The sequence below is a fragment of the Geotrypetes seraphini genome, chromosome 2 (genome assembly GCF_902459505.1).
Source record: "Geotrypetes seraphini chromosome 2, aGeoSer1.1, whole genome shotgun sequence".
Lineage (NCBI taxonomy): Eukaryota > Metazoa > Chordata > Amphibia > Gymnophiona > Dermophiidae > Geotrypetes > Geotrypetes seraphini.
Window position 1 is genome coordinate 471,106,780 of NC_047085.1, and position 19,862 is coordinate 471,126,641.

Below are 19,862 nucleotides of genomic sequence, written 5' to 3' on the forward strand. Positions count from 1 at the left end.
TGTCTGTGCATACAGGGAGGGATTTGAAAAGAGTCCCGATATCATTCAGCAGCTGTACTTCAGTGTGATCCAAATAAGAGATAGAAAACGGGAGAGAAACCATGTTGCCTGTACTGAATGGAGAGAGAGAGAGAGAGACCAGGTTGCCTGTACTGAATGTGGCAACATGTGACAATATTAATACATTTACTTGTTATAGTTATGGCAAAAGAGAGACAATATTCAAGTACTTAAGGTTCTTAATCAGACATTCCAAAAAGATATGTTTTTGTGTGCTGCATATAACTATTATGGTAATTCAGAGAGACCATAATTCTGTACTGAATGTATTAAAAAAATTATGTCAGAAATGTGTACTGAATGGTTCATATCTAGTGAGCACCATAGAATAAACACTATATAGATATAGAATAAAACCTTTTCTTAAAAATATAACCCCTAACTAAGCTACATTTAGCATATGCAAATTATAGGGAAAAAAGAATATTGCGCATTTGGGCTAGTAAAAAGTGGGAAAAGAGCTATCTCTAGAAATGGCCAATATTATGTATCCCGGGGTACCCTCAAACCAAAACAAGTAGACAAAACACAGACCACATGGCACAGACAAAACACATAGCTCTAGGCTTCAAACTATTCTTCCATCGGTCAAGTGTTCAGAGCTGAACTTATCTCTGGAAATAAACACATTGTTATAGAAAAACAAAACAGAGATGAACACATGAGTAAAGTATATGGACAAATAATGCATAGCATAACCATCTCATATTTAGAAAAGCTAATGTCTCTTTGGATCGTCTTTATCTCTGCAGTGACAAAGAGGATCCCTGGAAAACACCAGAAATATCCTAGTGCCAAAACTGGGATGGGCATGCATATATCCGAACCGCTGCTAAGAAAAAGAAAAGAAAAACACATTTTAATTTTGCAACATCCTAATTTCAGCTAAAACAATAGGAAGGAATTTTTTTCCATTCACAAATGTGCCAGCTGTGGCTTTCCAGATTTTATCTTTAATAGTCCTTTTCATGCGTTCGACAATACCGGAACTCTGTGGGTGATATGGGAGATGAAATTTCCACTCAGTGTGGAGTGCGATAGCTAAATCTTTGCATACTTTGGCAGTGAAAGCAGGACCATTATCTGAGTTGATGTGTGTGGGACATCCCCACCTAGGGATGATTTTCGCGAAGTAAAATGTTCACCATAGTCTGAGCAGTTTCATTTGTAGTGGGAAAAAACTTCAGGTTATCGGAAGAACATGTCAACAATAACAAGGGCAGCTGGTATACAGGGTTTCCCCTCTTTGTACCAAAGTCCGTCCGAAGGGCGGCTTTGGGCACCGGCCAGATGGGCATTGATTAAGCCAGTGACCAGGGTCTCCGCAATTAAAACATCCAGTACTTCTAGATGGATTATTACCATCTCAATCGGAGACAGGGGCTCGCCCGCTACGAAACCCTTGACCCCCTCTTCCGCGAGGAGCGGACAGGCGCGGTCCCCAGGTAGGTAGCTGGCCCTGATAATGCAGGATTTCCCGAAGCTTAGAGATCTCAAAGCGTAGGAGAGTGTTGCGTAGTGGTTAGCGCTACAGCCTAAGAAACCTGAGGCTTGGGGGTTCAAACCCCGCTCTGCTCCTTTTTCCATTCTGAAATTATGCACGAGAACTAGTGGGCCATTCTGAAATCATTTGTTTGACCAGAATCTGCAAAGGAGAACGGAGGTTAGAAAGGAAAGTCTGAATAAGTAGGGAATCCATATTTGTATGGGCACTGAGACCTGCCTCTTGGGTCCAGGTTTCATTAAACCTCTTCCACACCTATCAAGCTCTGTCTGCAATCCTGATCGAATCACATTGGATTCCTGTTACTCATCGCATTACCTTTAAAATCCTGCTTTTAGTTTTTTTTAAAAAACACTGTCTTTGAACGAACCCCAATTCATTAATAACTACTTATTCCCCATAGTATATCAAGTTCTTTAAGATCCATTAATCAAAAACTCTTAACAATTCCATCACTGAAAGTTATCGGAACTCGTCATCATGATATCTTCTCTGTAATGGCCCCACAATTATGGAACACCTTACCTCAGCATTTAAGAGAAGAAAATGACCTAAACCATTTTAAAAGCAATCTGAAGAGTTTCCTTTTTAAAGACGCCTTTAATTTATTTATTCTCCATTCCTATTGTTTTCACCATTCATGTCTTCTTTTGTGCTTTATTAATACAATTGTAGTTCTGCCCTTTTTTCCTTATGTATCTGTTAGTTTGTATGTCAATATGTCAAACTCATGTAATTTACTATAAATAAGCTTATGTGTACACCTTGTTTTTATTTGTAAATCGCTTAGCAAATTAAATTAAGCTATTCAATAAGTTAAAAATAAACTTGAACTTGAATCTCACAAATTTCCTTTTTTTTTTTTTTTTTTTTGCTCTATCTGTAAAACTGATCCTGGCCCCTGTATTAATTCAAGTTAAATTTATCCTGACCCTCTTTGGTAGTATTAACATTGGGGCGGCCGCAAGTGCCCAAAATCAAAGGTGCCACATACCTCAAGCTGAATTCAGAGTCTGACTTCTTTCCCTTATCCTGCGTCTCCAAAATTGAGTCCACAGGAAAGTGATAGGAGTCCGGCAGGGCCTGTGAAGGTTTGAGTGACCTTGGTATTTAGATACAGAAAGTCAGGACATCCCTATGCACTAACACTGTTTTTTTTTTCTCCTGGCTGTCAAATCACTTTTTACTCTTTCCAATTCTATCTGCATTGTATCTCGATCCTGTTGCAATGCATTATATAAAGGCATCACTAAGAAAGAAAGATAATGCCTCCAAATTATTCAAAATACTGCCATTAAAATCATTTCAACTTAAAAGCTCGAAAATTTGATCATGTCACACCACTTTTGATTAACTCCCATTGGCTTCCTATAGATCATCGATTTACTTATAAAATAATGTTACTGATGCATAAAACCTTAGCTTCCGGTCTACCTGATTTCATCAACAGGTTATTAATCCCCCACAACCTCCATTGCACATTACATTCTTCTTATCAAAACCTGTTATCCATTCCCTCTTTAAGACACATTGGCACCATGCATACTAATATCTTTTCTGTGACGGCCCCTACCGTCTGGAACTCAGCACCAAATTATATAAGAGAAACTTCATCACTTGATAAATTTAAAACTAGCTTGAAGGCCTTTCTTTTTAAAGACGCATTTGAAATATAATAGTCCTTTTAAGGACTGTAATGGGACTTTGCTCCTTGCTTTTCTTATTCATTTTAATCTTTTCTACAAAGTGCTAGATTATTTATTTTTTGTTTCCTCCCTTTTGTTTTGATCCTTCTCTCTTTCTTTTTCATTATAATTTGTTTTGTTTTTAAATATATGCCTTTCTGACTGTCTGTTTTTAATAATTACACAAATGTATTTCTACCCTTTTTCATTTTGTTTTGGTAAGTTCCCCAAACAAACCTGAAACCTTTTTTTAGACAATTTGTCTATGTATCAAACAAGCTGCTGAAAAGTTCTCAGCCGGCCTACAAACAGTGCTGAAAACTAGTCAGCCTGCTTGTCACTACAACAAAGGAGAAGGAGGACGAGAAGGAGGGGCTGCCACAGAATCAGAATCAGATCTCCGACTCCAACTCAACCACTTCACCCTTACCACACATCCACAACCTGGTTCACTCACATTCAATTCATATTAAGCCCTACAGGGTTCACCACTTTCACCTACCCTATTCAACATTTACATATCCTCTCTAGGACACCCACTGCAAAAATCAAACCTGATCTATTACATATATGCAGACGACATCTCCATCCTAATCCCAGTGAACAGCATAACAAATGAAACCTCAAAATACATTACTCATATAATGACCGAAATAGAACATTGGACAAGCAACTTCAAACTGAAACTCAACACAGAAAAAAACAAAAATCTTCCTTGCAAGCCCAACGGATAAAATTGCCAATTCAACGCTACATATAAAAGACCATGATTACCCAATTACCAACACAATAAAAATATTGGGAGTCACATTGGACACACACACCTCACTATGATTGGACACACGAATATAGTGGCAACAAAATGTTTCACGATGTTATGGAGATTAAAGACCATCAAAAAATACTTCGACCCACTATCGTTTAGATTACTAATGCAATCACTAGTGCTTTCTACCCTGGACTATTGTAATATCGTTTATTTGGGTATCATTCAGAACTCGGCTGTCCGCTTGATATATGGATTAAAAAAGAATGTCTATGTCATCTCCCATCACAAACCACTGCACTGGCTGTCAGTCGAGGCAAGAATATTATTCAAGTTCTCCTGCATATGTTTCAAGCTAGTTTGGGGACTAGCACCTATGTATCTACAAACCCACTTCGCACTCCACAACCCAACAAGACAAACCAGAAACAGCTATCTTTTTTGCATACTCAAGCATAACCAATTGTAAATACAAAACCTTTCTGGACAGAACCTTCATGCTCCAAGCAAATAAACAACAACATTGGCTAGACAGTCACATTAATAAAGCTGAACTGACCTACAATGCCTTTAGAAAACTCATAAAAACTACCCTATTCGACAGATACATCACCTAACAGAATCTCACCAAGCACTCTTTCTTTTCACAATGCTCTCTGAAATCCTAATTCTTGCTGTTTCTGAATCTCTAAACAAACTGTACATTGTAATTTTTTCCCTTTTTTTTTTTTTTTTTGGAAAGCTGTGATTTTTCTTTACAGGTCAGCTCCGAAATTCTTAGCAAACATTATATTTTGTAATTTTGATTCCTAATAGTCTCTGTACTCTGTACTCCCTCCACATATTGTAAATCGCTGAATGTTCAGCTCTCTTAAATGTAAACCGCCTAGAAGTCGCAAGATTGTGGCGGTATAGAAGAATAAAGTTATTACCATTATTATTATTATTACTGAAGCGAACAAAGTCTCATCTGTCTAGGAGGTGGAGAATCCTAAGTGCCTTTATGACCCATTAGAAAAACAATATCACAATGCAGGAATTTTTTCAATAAAAAAAACAATATAACAATGCAGAAATTTTCGCTTACCTTACCTTATAAGCAAGGTACATTAATAATATACAATATAATCTTATACTCTATAAAATCTTATCTAAGCGATAGAAGAGAAAAGCGCATGCAAAGAATGGCACAGATGACAGAATGCGCAGACGTTTCTCCACAATAGAGACTTTCCAAAAGTCTTCACTTAATTTCATTCTTCCCGAAAGAATGGCAGCTGCTTATTTTCGCGGCGGGAATTTACCGAAAACTCCACATTAATATTTGTCCTTGCCAAAAGAACAGTAACCGCGGCGGATTTACCAAAAAACCTACAATAAATAAAGGGTTGGAACATGACTCCAATACCTGTGAGTATTAAAGAACAGAATTAAAAATTCAGAAATACTCACAAAATATTGGTAATGTCAAGTCCATCCCGGACGAGCCCCCAAATTGAAACGAACAAGATCCGTTTCTTGGTCCCGAAATCGTCCTGCAAACATTCTATAATCTATTTCAGACGTCTGGAGGCAATTTCCTTAGGCAAGAAGGATTCACAGAAGGCCCAAAGAAATTACCTGTTTTATTTTCAGAATACTTTCAGTTATATATCCTTTCACATGGGTCAGTGGTAACCATCACAGGAAAAGGGGGATGGACAAGAGAGGGGAGGGGGTGCATGAGCAGGATATGTACATGGCAGGGGGTTTGAGCCTGTATTGTCTTAAAGACGAAACTTCATTAACATGATTAAATGACCTCTTCCCAAACCATCGAGAGAGTAAATACGAACATTCTACATTTGATTACCTCCAGCACAGGCAGGAACAAAAGACATCCTTTTAGACAGAGACAGAAAACTTATCCATTAAAATGTGTCCTTTCAGGGTGGGACAGGGAGATTTGGTGGTGGGGAAAATTAAATGTGCATTATTTTTATTAGGTAATTATTATTAATTATTTTCCCATGCTCAGGTATTGTTGGCTGTTTTCTTTTAGCCTCTTCATCACAATTTAGGGGAAGCATAAAAAGGTGGTTACAGCACAAGTAGTGAATTATGTGCTGACAAAGCAGCATTATCAACATAAGATGTTGATAATGTTGCTTTGTTCAGCACGTTATTCAGTGTGGAGAGGTGGGGGTAAGTCAGTCGGCCCTAAAATTTGCAATTTTTTTCCATATTGGCGGGCAGGCTCTGCCCCTAACTCCAGCAAATATTGAGGGAGAAGTGTACTATGGAATGTATACTATCTTGTCCAGATGATTTGCTGCTCTTTAGCTTGTCAAATTGCCTTATTACATCTTCCAGATTTTCAGAGATTTGTTTCGGTTCCTATGACTCATCACTTAATGCAACAGGCTGAAAAGCTTTACCCTGGGAGATAGGAGATTCTTTTTTCCAACTCTCCACTCCACTCCTTTTACCTTCTTTGCACATCCACCTCAAATACCCTCTCCTTTCCCATAGCACTCTCCTAAACACCCTCCTTAGACATAACCCATCTACCAACTCACATCCTGCTGCATACCTGTACACACTAGCACCTTTTTTGTCCCTAACACATACCTAGCATATCTCAAAAAAACTCCACTATACTGCTTCCCCAGAAACCCAATGTATAAATAAGAACAGCCATATTAGGTCAAACCAATGGCCCATCTAGCCCAGTATACTTTTTCCAACAGTGGCCAATCTAGGTCACAAGTAGCTGGTATAAACCCAAATAGCAGCAACATTCTATGCTACTGAGCTCAGGGCAAGCAGTGGCTTCCCCCAGGTCTGTCTCTATAGCAGACTATGGACCTTTCCTCCAGGAACTTGTCCAAACCTTTTCTAAACCCATCTACGTTAACTGCTGTTAACACATCCTCTGACAATAAATTCCAGAGCTTAATTATTCTTTGACTGAAAAACATATTTCCGCTCATTTATTTTAAAAGTATTTCCATCCATTCCTCCTCCTCTCCCTGTGGGCCTAGCATCCATGTCCCTTCCTCTCCCCCCCCCCCCCCCCCACGTGCGGTCTAGCATCCATGTCCCCACCACTTCTCCATGCAGGTCTGGCCTCTCTCCTATTATCCCCCCCCTACTATTACCTGCGGGCCTCCCAAGGCAGCAGTAACAGTAGAGGCCAGCTGGCAGAGGCAGTGTTGTGAAGTGGCTGCTTGCGGCTGCCCGGGCCTTCCTTCTGCCACTTAACCCATCTACAAGAAGTGAAGCAGCAAAAGGCCCTGGTGGAGCTAGTTGCAAACAGCCTGATCATAGCATTGCCTCTGCCAGCTGACCACCACCACTGCTGCTTCTTTAGGAGGCTCACAGGTATGTCGGCTCTCATGGAAGAGGGGGGGTTTCAGTTGTTTAGTCGAAAAGTTGGTCAGGGCAGAATAGAAGATCTGTGCAGAATTCTATGCGAATGGGGAATTGTGTGCAAATTCTGCACTATGCAGTTGCACAGAATTCCACTAGGAGTATTCTTTGAACCTTTTCTAATTACGCTTTATCTTTATTGAGATAGGACAACCAGGACCAAAATGCAATACTCAAGGTGAGGTCACATCATACAGCAGTACAGAGACCTTATAATATACTCTGGCTTATTTGCCATCCCTTTCCTTAATAGTACATAGCATCCCTTTCCATCCCAGCTGTCCCATTTCACAAACTAACCCACATACATTATCCTAAATACCCTCTACACATGCTCTTGCTCCAGATTCCCATATCCAAGTTCCATACATACTCTCACACCCTTTCGCTCTCTAAAGCATTGAAAACAGGACAGTCTTCACTCTATAACAAGCAAAATAGCACTATAAGGGCCCCATCTTAATTTTAGCCCTAGATGCCCATTTACCGTATTTTCGCGGATATAACGCGCACCCATGTAAAACGCGCACACGGGTATAGCGCGCAGAAATCACGATGCTATGTACAAAAACTTTGGTATACCGCGCTCACGGGTATACCGCGCATGCTGCCCGACGCTCCTTTCGCCCGCCCTGACTTTCTGTGTGCTGTCCCGACTCTCCGTTTACCCCCCCTGACTTCCGTGCACTGTCCCCCCTTGAAGGTCTGTCCCCATCCTGAAAGCCTGATGCCCCCCCCGACGTCCGATACATCCCTCCCCCCGAAGGACCGCCGACTCCCCAAAAATATCGGGCCAGGAGGGAGCCCAAATCCTCCTGGCCACGGCGACCCCCTAACCCCACCCCGCACTACATTACGGGCAGGAGGGATCCCAGGCCCTCCTGCCCTCGATGCAAACCCCCCTCCCCCCAACGACCGCCCCCCCCAAGAACCTCCGACCGCCCCCCCAGCCGACCCGCGACCCCCCTGGCGACCCCCACGACCCCCCCACCCCGTACCTTTGGTAGTTGGGCCAGAAGGGAGCCCAAACCCTCCTGGCCACGGTGACCCCCTAACCCCACCCCGCACTACATTACGGGCAGGAGGGATCCCAGGCCCTCCTGCCCTCGACGCAAACCCCCCTCCCCCCCAACGACCGCCCCCCCCAAGAACCTCCGACCGCCCCCCCAGCCGACCCGCGCCCCCCCTGGCGACCCCCACGACCCCCCCACCCCCCTTCCCCGTACCTTTGATAGTTGGCCGGACAGACGGGAGCCAAACCCGCCTGTCCGGCAGGCAGCCAACGAAGGAATGAGGCCGGATTGGCCCATCCGTCCTAAAGCTCCGCCTACTGGTGGGGCCTAAGGCGCGTGGGCCAATCAGAATAGGCCCTGGAGCCTTAGGTCCCACCTGGGGGCGCGGCCTGAGGCACATGGTCGGGTTGGGCCCATGTGCCTCAGGCCGCGCCCCCAGGTGGGACCTAAGGCTCCAGGGCCTATTCTGATTGGCCCACGCGCCTTAGGCCCCACCAGTAGGCGGAGCTTTAGGACGGATGGGCCAATCCGGCCTCATTCCTTCGTTGGCTGCCTGCCGGACAGGCGGGTTTGGCTCCCGTCTGTCCGGCCAACTTCCAAAGGTACGGGGAAGGGGGATGGGGGGGTCGTGGGGGTCGGCCAGGGGGGTCGCGGGTCGGCTGGGGGGGCGGTCGGAGGTTCTTGGGGGGGGGGGCGGTCGTTGGAGGGAGGGGGGTTTGCGTCGAGGGCAGGAGGGCCTGGGATCCCTCCTGCCCGTAATGTAGTGCGGGGTGGGGTTAGGGGGTCGCCGTGGCCAGGAGGGTTTGGGCTCCCTCCTGGCCCGATATTGTTGAGGAGTCGGCGGTCCTTCGGGGTGAGGGTGCGAGTGGTCCTGCCGGGGGGGGGGGGGATGTATCGGACGTCGGGGGGTCGGCCGGGCAAGAGGGCTTGGGCTCCCTCTTGCTCCGATCGTGGATGCGGGTGCGGGTGGGAGCGCGTGCGAGCGGTCGTTCGGGGTGGGGGTGCGAGCGGTCCTGCTGGGGGGGTGAATCGGGCGTCGGGCGGGGTGGGAACTATGTTTAAAAACTTTTGTATACCGCGCTCAGGCATATAACGCGCGAGGGGTATGCGCGGTACGTAAAATCACGTATAACGCGCGCGTTATATCCGCGAAAATACGGTAATTATAGCAATATCACCAGCAGTAAAAACTTATTTCCTAGTAACTAGAAAACTCAGCACATGCAAAGAAGTCAACATTGACAGGACTCCACAAACAAAACTTTATTAAAAAAAACTAAACAAAAGAAACACCAACTTCAATATGGTACAAAATTTAATCATTCCCAAACATTTCTTTTGTGAGTTCAAGTTGCCAATCCAAACCTAAAAAATGGGCTGGACAATTTGTTCAATCCATGCTAAGGCGTCATGAACACAAACACATTAGTTACTTAAAAGACATGCAATTAACAAGTTGGTTTTAACCATTAGGGCAATAAAGTGATGGGAAGAGGCGATGCAGGCGCCTTGAAGATGCGGCATGACAGTGAACCGAGATTAGGCCTCAATTCAGTAAAAACAGAAGGGTTGGGATATTCACAAAGTTAAGAGACCTCCTTGTCAGGTTCATCGCTCCCAGGGCCGCCGAAAAATGCGCCTGCAGACGGTCCACTGACTTGGAAGGTACACTTAAACTTATTTTCTCTACCACGAGCCGGGGACAAGTCTCGGGAAAGACAACACAACTCCAACTTCCCTTGTTGAAGTGGTCTTGCTCAGAGAGCCCACTTAATCCAAAAATCAGACAAAGTAACCAAATTATACATAAACAATAGATAAAACCCAAACATATTGACAAATTAAAAAACTAAAAAAGCCTAAAATACACACTGTGCCAGTATGTATTGCCACGAGAATGTATAATTCCTAATGTTTTATCCCTTTCCTTCTCTTTTCTTTTTAACCTAAATTTTTTTTTTCTCCACTCCTAACAATGTAACTCTACCCCCCCCTTTTTTCTTTCAACCCCCGCTTTCATGTTTGTATTTGTAAAACGTCTTTAATGTGCACTTTTATAAGTATTATTTTAATTCTTTATTTTATCCTAGCATTGTAAACCGGCTAGATACTTGTTGATGGTCAGTATATTAAAAATAATAAACTTGAACTTGAAACTTATAATAAAAAATGAGGAGTTAGCAAAGTGAAACTGAATGTGTCAAAGACTAGCCTAGGAGAAAACGCCTAAAAGTGAACAATGAGGTTAGTCTCTCTGAGGGACCATGACCAGACTGCCAAAACAAGGGAGGGTACTAGATAACTATAGATAAGACTGCAAAAATGTAAAGTCAAACAGCTATGCTAAAAGAAAAGATTTAAAAAAATGAACCAGTTGGGCTCAAAATAAAACAGCTAGGCTAAAAATGAAAAATGTAAATAAAATATGAGAAATGTAAATAAGACACCAGAGAAATCAGTCAAGAAGGGTTAAGAAGGCTAGCTTGAGAAACCATACGTCAGAGGAAAAGTGCATTGAAGAAATTGGTTAAAACGCAAAAAGCACAAAACAGGATGCCGTCTAAAATCAGAGGCGTGGAGTGGCAAAGACTAACGGACCACCAAAGGGAAGCAAAATGAACAAAGCCTCAACTACCAAAAAAACAAAATTATAAACAAATTATGAACAGGAGAAATTCCGGCAAGCACGGAGGAACAAGGTCTACAAAAACCCCCAAATATAAATGCATTAAGAAAAGTACTTACTAAATATAGTACTGACAGCAGTTCTGAGTGAATGGAAGACACCACGGGAAAGTAAAAGTATAAAAAAAAACGGGTGGATGACGTGGATGAATCTCATTGGTCCAAACACATGTACTGCCTTCTAAGGATGAACGAAGTGAAAAACCGCTAACTAAAGATCGTGGGAAGAAACATAAAGGGCACTGAAGGAGGATATGAGGATAAATCTCATTGGTCTAAAATCTTGAACTTACTGAGAGAGCCATTGAAGATAATGTATATGAACTAGAACATTATCTTCAATGGCTCTCTCCCGCGTCAGCCCATAGCGACTCATGCCGGCTTCCTTTCTCTTCTCTTTCCCCCCACCACCTGGGACATAACTTCCGGTTTCGGAGGGAAGAAAAGGGAAGCCGGCATGCACACATTAGAGCCCTGGAGCATGAGTTTGTTATGGGCTAAGGTGGGAACTCACCAAGCTGGTGAGGGTTTTTAAAAAAATGTTGAGCAGCAGCAGGATTCGCGATCGGATGACAGCCGGGCGATCATCTAAATTAGCCGGGCGGACCGCCTGGCTAAAAGGCCCTAGGGAGAACACTGCCTATTATACTGGAAAAAGAGATTATGTACTTACCCTGGTAAGCTCTTTTCTAGCAGATTGGTGAGACATTCTAGACTCACAGAAACATAGAAGATGATGGCAGATAAGGGCCATAGCCCATCAGGTCTGCCCACTCTACTGACCCACCCCCAAGTCTACTATCCTAGGGATCCCACTCCTGGTGACAGGTTCCCTTGACTTAACCCTCTAAGGGATCCCACATGGGCATCCCATTTGCTCTTAAATTCTTGCACGCTGTTTGCCTCGATTACCTGCAACGGGAGTTCGTTTCAAGGATCAACCACTCTCTCGGTGAAGAAATATTTCCTGGTGTCGCCATGAAATTTCCCGCCCCTGAGTTTGAGCAGATGCCCTCTTGTGGCTGAGGGTCCTTTGAGAAAGAGCATCTCTTCTTCCATCTCGGTAATATACTTAAACGTCTCGATCATGTCTCCTCTCTCCCTACGTTCCTCGAGTGAGTACAGCCACAAATTTTTCAGCCTTTCCTCGTATGATAGATCCTTGAGCCCCGAGACCATCCTAGTGGCCATCCGTTGCACCGACTCTACTCTCAGCACATTTTTTCGGTAGTGTGGCCTCCAGAATTGCACACAGTATTCCAAATGAGGTCTCACCATGGTTTTGTATAATGGCATTATGACTTCAGGCTTCCAGCTGACGAAACTACTGCGGATGCAACCTAACAACTGTCTTGCCTTAGATGAAGCCTTCTCCACATGATCAGCAGTTTTCATGTCTGCGCTGATGATCACTCCCAAGTCTCGTTCTGTTGAAGTTCTAGCTAAGGTCTCGCCATTCAAGGTGTAAGTTCTGCATGGATTTCTGCTGCCGAGGTGCATGATCTTGCATTTCTTAGTGTTGAAGCCCAGCTGCCAGGTTGAGGACCAAAGCTCCAACAAATGTAGGCCCTGTGTCATACTATCGGGTGAATTGCCGTCTCTCACTATATTGCATAGTTTGGCGTCGTCAGCGAATAACATTATCTTACCTTGAAGCCTCTGAGTTAGGTCCCCTATGAATATGTTGAAAAGGAGCGGGCCCAAGACTGAGCCCTGCGGTACTTCACTGGTCACCTCCGATGTTTTAGAGAGGGTACCATTAACTACCACCCTCTGAAGTCTGCCAGTCATTGACCCATGTAGTTAATGTTTCTCCCAGCCCCATTGATTTCATCTTGCTCAACAGCCTACGATGCGGGACACTATCAAAAGCTTTGCTGAAGTCTAGGTATACGACGTCCACGGATTCTCCCAAGTTTAGCTGTTTTGTTACCCAATCAAAGAAGCTGATGAGATTGGATTGGCAGGACCTACCCTTGGTGAATCCGTGTTGACTGGGATCCCGTAGATTCTCCTCATCCAAAATTGCGTCTAATTTATGTTTGATTAGTGTTTCTATGAGTTTGCATACTATTGATGTGAGACTCACCGGTCTGTAGTTGCAGCCTCTGCCCTGCCTTTTTGTGCAGTGGAACGACGTTAGCTGTTTTCCAGTCTATGGGAACTCTCCCCGAACTTAGGGAGAGATTGAAGAGTCCTGATAGCGGTTCTGCCAGGACATCACGCAGCTCACTGAGCACCCTGGGGTGTAGATTGTCCGGTCCCATGGCTTAGTTCACCTTGAGTCTTGCCAGTTTGTAGTAGATGTCGCCAGGTGTGAACTCGAAATTCTGAAACAGGTCTTCCACGCTGGGCCTTGCCTGCAACTGCGAACCGTGCCCTGGTGCCTCGCAGGTGAAGACCGAGCAGAAGTATTCATTCAGTAGTTCTGCTTTATCGGAATCTGATTCTGTGCAGTTCCTATCTGGTTTTCTAAGGTGTACTATCCTGTCTGTGTTCTTTTTCCTATCACTAATATACCTGCCCTGTCCTTTTTGTGCTTGCCTTCTGTCTGTTTGTTCTCCAAGTTGTTTTTTGGATGCCTGTCAGCCCTCGGGGACTGGGAAGAATTCTGTATATGTTCCTTTTTCTGTAAGAGTAGTTTCTGAGCTCCTTTGAGGCCTTTATTGGTTGTTTTCAGTTGATGTGTTTATGTAACTTGTTGCTGAACTTGGCTCTCTGTGCTAGGGTACTAACTGTAGGTGGAGCTAAGTAGCCCAGTGAAGTACACCAGAGGCACAGAGAAAAAAATCCAGAGTGAATTCCTTCTGCAGATGGCATGCGGCCATGGGGACACAACCATATGTCTAGAATGTCTCACCTATCTACTGGTAAAGACCTTACTAGGGTAGGTACATAATCTCTTTTTATACTCCTCTCCAGGAACTCCATTCGAGTAAGTCTCTCTTATTTGTACTCTTTTCCTCTGTTGCCAACTCTAGACTCCGTCTGTTCTATCTTGCTATACTGCATGCCTGGAACAGACTGCCTGAGTCAGTACTTCAAGTTCCCTCTATGGCAGTATTCAAATCGAGACTAAAAACCCACTTTTTCTGAGGCTGGTTTTAACTCCTAACTCCCACTCACTTGTAAAATACCCATGTTTGTTTTATCATTTCTTCTGTAAGAAATTCCCTAACCCTTATTTCTCTGTTTTAATTAGATTGTAAGCTCTACTGAGAAGGGATTGTGTCTTACATGATTAATGTACAGCACTGTGTGTATCTAGCAGTGCTATTGAAATAAGTAGTACTAGCAGTCCTGCCTTTTGTGAGTGGGGTTCCCTGGTTTGCATTAGGCTTAATGGAAAGTGTCTGCTACTTTCAAAGCTCTTAAGGCAATGTTTGGGTGTTCATGTACTCACTGTCTTATAGGAAGGTACTAGCTATTTAAAGACTAAGTTGGCCATTTTAAAGCCTGTCTTTCTAGTCCTAATTAATTTTCATCATACATCCTTCAGGAAAGGTTCCTAGAACTCTCCTTGAGCGAAAGGGGCGCTCAGGGAGGATAATTTCATAGCAGAAAGACTGACTGAATTATTTGCTTCGGTCTTTACGAAGAAGATTTAAGAGATCTACCTGAACCGGAAATGGTTTTCAAGTGTGATGATGCGGAGGAACTGAAAGAAATCTTGGTGAATCTGGAAGATACACTAAGCCAATTTGACAAGTTAAAAAGTGATAAATTGCCAGGATATTAAAAGAACTCAAAAATGAACTTGCTGACCTGCTGTTAGGATCTGTAACCTGTCGTTAAAATCGTCTGTAGTACCTAAAGATTGGAGGGTGACCAATGTTATTCCGATTTTTAAAAAGGAGAATGAGATGCACAGTGTCCGCATCTATGAGACAAACTTGGTTCTTTTTGTTACATAGAGCACTTTGGACCCCAGTTCGATTACAAAAGTTAGATAGCTCTAAGTCTAATAGATGCTGGCATTGTAATCTCGAAGCAGGGACCCTAGATCATTTAATATTTTATTGTCCATGTATCATGGCCTTTTGGAAATCAATTTGGTCTCAAATAAATTGTTCATTAGAAAACCATGTAGCTTTATCATATGATACAATTCTGTTTGGTATATCAATGAGAACAAAAAGTCAAATTTCATCAAGCAATAATAAACTTCTATTGATTATAGGAGTGACCATGCAACATATCACCAGTAACTGGAAAAATTACAATAATCTTAGCTATACATTCTGGTGGAATTCGTTGTGCCACATTTACAAAATGGAAAGAACAATTGCTATACAGAAAGGGAATTATAATAATTTTAAAAAGATTTGGGGGTCATTGACAAATTATTGTAATGATTAGATATCATTTTCCACTGACAGTATATTTATACATAGGGGGGAGGGAGGATGGTATAAAGTTTTATTAAAGGTTTAATCAATAGATAAGAGTACAATATATGAGATTTTTGATTGAAATTTTTGTGGGAAGGGTGAGTGGGGAGGGAATAAATTTATGTATTTACGATGACAATAGAAAGAAATTCAAATGATGTGTAAAAGTTTTAAATGATGTAATATTGTGTACTTGATGTAAGATGAAAAATGAATAAAGAATTTGAAAAAAAAAAAAAAAAAAAAGGGCTCCAGAGGAGATCTGGGAAATTGCAGACCAGTAATCCTCACTTCAGTGCCGGGCAAAATGGTAGAAACAATTATAAAAAATAAAATTGTGGAGCACGTAGACAAACATGATTTAATGAGACAGAGTCAGCATGGGTTCAGCCGAGGGAGATCTTGCATCACCAATTTGCTTGACTTCTGTGAAGGTGTGAATAAACATATGGATAAAGGTAAGCCGGTTGATATAGTATATCTAGATTTTCAGAAAGCTTTTGATAAAGTTACTCACGAGAGGCTCCTGAGAAAATTAAAGTGTCAAGGGATAGGTGGCAAAGTTCAGTTGTGGATTAGGAATTGGTTATCGGATAGAAAACAGAGGGTAGGGTTAAATGGTCATTTTTCTCAATGGAGGAGAGTAAACAGTGGAGTGCCACAGGGGTCTTTACTGGGACCGGTGCTATTTAACTTATTTGTAAATGATCTGGAAATTGGAACGATGAGTGATGTGATTAAATTTGCAGATGACACTAAACTGTTCAAAGTTGTTAAAATGCATGCGGATTGTGAAAAATTGCAGGCGGACCTTAGGAAATTGGAAGACTGGGCATCCAAATGGCAGATGAAATTTAATGTGGACAAATGCAAAGTGATGCACATTGGGAAGAATAACCTGAATCATAGTTACCAGATGCTTAGGGTCCATCTTGGGGATTAGCGCCCATGAAAAGGATCTGGGTGTCATCGTAGACAATATGATGAAATCTTCCGCCCAATGTGTGGTGGCGGCCCAAAAAAAAGCAAATAGGATGCTAGGAATTATTTTAAAAAGGGATGGTTAACAAGACTAAGAATGTTATAATGCCCCTGTATTGCTCTATGGTGCAACCTCATATGGAGTATTGCGTTCAATTCTGATCTCCTTATCTCAAGAAAGATATAGTGGTGCTAGAAAAGGTTCAAAAAAGAGTGACCAAGATGGTAAAGGGGATGGAACTCCTCTCGTATGAGGAAAGACTAAAATGGTTAGTGCTCTTCAGCTTGGAAAAGAGACAGCTGAGGGGAGATATGACTGAAGTTTACAAAATCCTGAGTGGAGTAGAATGGGTACAAATGGATTGATTTTTCACTCTGTGAAAAATTACAAAGACTAGGGAACACTCAATGAAGTTACAGGGAAATACTTTTAAAACCAATTGGAGGAAATTTTTTTCACTTAGAGAATAGTCAAGCTCTGGAATGCTTTGCCAGAGGATGTGGTAAGAGCGGCTAGCGTAGCTGGTTTTAAGAAAGGTTTGGACAAGTTCCTGGAGGAAAAGTCCATAGTCTGTTATTGAGAAAGATACGGAGGAAGCCACTGCTTGCCCTGCATCGGTAGAATGGAATATTGCTACACCTTGGGTTTTGGCCAGGTACTAGTGACCTGAATTGGCCACCGTGAGAACGGGCTACTGGGCTTGATGGACCATTGGTCTGACCCAGTAAGGCTGTTCTTATGTTCTTACTGAAAGTAAAAATTTCTGCTGCAGAAATGACCAGTAGGAATATTCTGAGGACGTAGAGTGGAAAATGCAGCTACAGAGAAACTTCAGAATCCAGTTTCAACAGAACCTCAGATACCTGATGCAGGCTGATGTGGCTGAAACATGTACATGCTGATTCATTGATTGAATAAAATAGAGCCATGAAACATACTAGCTCATATGTTTTGATTGGACATCTCCAGTGTTGGTTTGTTACTATTAGCAGCACACAATCTTTTAAAATAATTAATGCATAAGCACTTACTGCCACCTAATTAGGTGGAAATAGGGCTCCCATGTTATTTGTGTGCTAACTAGTTAGTGCTTGGTAATATAGATCTGCTAACTGGTTAGTGCAGGAATGCTCACACTCCCTCAAAAAAGTCAGAAATAAAAATTAATGCATGTTTAGTATGTTGACATACCAAAACTAATATGGAATGCTTGTACTGTTAAGCTTTGTTTGTTTGTTTGTTTTTTGTAATGTAATGTAATGTAATTTATTTCTTATATACCGCTACATCCGTTAGGTTCTAAGCGGTTTACAGAAAATATACATTAAGATATTAAATTTAGTAATGCAGATTAGTAAATTGTCCCTTCCTTAGCACAGCAGCAGATGAATCCAGAGACTAGTGGGATAGCACACATCGACCAGCAGGTGGAGATAGAGAAACTGATTAATAGGTGGTCTTATAGTCTGGCATTCCTCCTGTACATCCAGTATGCTCTATCTCCCAGCAGGGATTAGTCGCTATCCATCTAGCTCCTGGATTCTGGCTGTGCCTGGTGAAATTCTGTGGATTTTTCATTTCTTCTGTTGAGATTATATCTCTTCAATTAGAAGGGGTGTCTGGCTGAGCGGTGCCAGCTTTGGGAGCTACACCTGGGCCCCCCCCCCCCAGGTCCCTTCTCCACCCTCCCCTCCATTGGATTGAGGGGATTTCCAAGGGCTCTGCATTTTCTTCTTTCCAGTAAAAAAAAAAAAAGAGCCTCACTGTATTGGGCTGTTTTTTCTGGTCAGCTTTCAGCTTGCAACTGCCAGCCATAACTTCTCTACTGTTGTGATTAGGTGGAAGTGTTTGGGTGAGTAGAATTTCCTTGCTTTCGGGTATCTGGCGCTGATTGTGGACTTTACTGGTTTTTTGGTGTGCAGCTTCGTGTTGTTTGGCGGGCTTTCTCCGGTTTGGGTTTGGTGCCTTCAAAAAAAAAAAAAAAAATGGCGGCAGAGGCTGTTAAGTGGTGTTCGCGCTGTGGGAAGCGCAGAACACCGTCGGGGCTGTGTCCCGCCGGGTGTGTGGACGTTACAGCCAAAGAGTCATTGCAGCCGGCTGGTGATTTTGAGTTTTCCCGCGCTGGGGAAGCGCGGTCGAGTTCCTCTTCCTTCGCGGTTGAGCACGCCACGCTGCAGGGCGCATCAGCATCTGAGGGGAGTTCGGTGGCTGTTGGCGCTTCGGGAGCGCTGGGGGAAGACGCGGTTTCGCTCCAGTGCACGGGGCCGGCGGGGCTGGTGCAGGGCTCGTTTTCGCCTGAGTTTATTATGTTGATGCACCGTGCCTTTGTTTTGCAGAACTCTCAGGCCGCGCATTTGCATGTCCCTTTGCTGCCTACTCCTACTACTGCTACTTTTTCTCCCCTGGTGCAGTCTCAGGCGGCGAAGCGTCGCAGACTTGTGGCCTGCCTCTGTCTCCCCCTTGTCTCTGACCCTTCTGGAGTCGTTGGAAGAGGGTTAGGTGACGGAGTTGGACACGGAGGAGCCGCTTGGTCGGGACATGGATGATCCTACAGCGCTCTGTCTTTTTCACAGGGAAGAACTTTCCTCTTTAATTTCTAAGGCTTTGCAAGAATTGCACATCTCGCAGGAGGATCCGCGGTTTCTTGGTCTGTGAACCCGCTTATGGCAGGAACGCGAAAGCCGCCTAGATCCTTTCCGGTTCATGAAGTCATGCAGGAGTTTATTACGACGCAATGGGACACGCCAGAGGCAAGTCTACGGGTGACGAAAGCCATGCGGCAGTTGTACCCTATTGCTCTGAATGAATTGGAAAAATTTAAGCTGCCTAGGGTGGACGTGTTAGTGGCCGCGGTCACCAAGAAGACTACCTTGCCAGTTGAGGGGGGTGTTGCGCTGAAGGATGTCCAGAATAGGAAGATTGAATCTTCGCTTAAAATGTCCTTTGAGGTTGCAGCGGTTACCCTGCAAGCTGCGGTTTGCAGTTCCTATGCTGCGCGTGCTTGTCTGCAATGGTCTCAACTGATGGCGGATAACATGATGGAGTCCGGGACTTCTGTTCCACCCAAATTGGCGGATCTGGAATCGGGTTTGGCGTATTTGGCGGATGCCTTGTATGATATTATTCGTGCTTCTGCAAAACAAATGTCTCTTTCCGTGGTTTCTCGCAGATCTTTTTGGCTCCGTAATTGGGTGGCGGATGCGGCGTCCAAGCTTAGGCTCGTGAAACTCCCTTTTAAAGGTCGTCTGTTATTTGGTGAGGATTTGGATAAGTTGGTGAAGGATTTGGGTGATACCAAAACACAGCGGTTGCTGGAGGACAGGCCTAGGCCGCCTTTGAAAACCTCATCTGCCAGACCTTGCTTC

General features: G+C 43.4%; 1 protein-coding gene across 11 annotated transcripts in view; it reads left to right on the top strand.

Moving 5' to 3' along the window:
• KMT2C (lysine methyltransferase 2C) overlaps positions 1-19,862 on the top strand; it is an 803,286-nt gene that overhangs the window by 102,809 nt on the left and 680,615 nt on the right. The window lies entirely within an intron of this gene.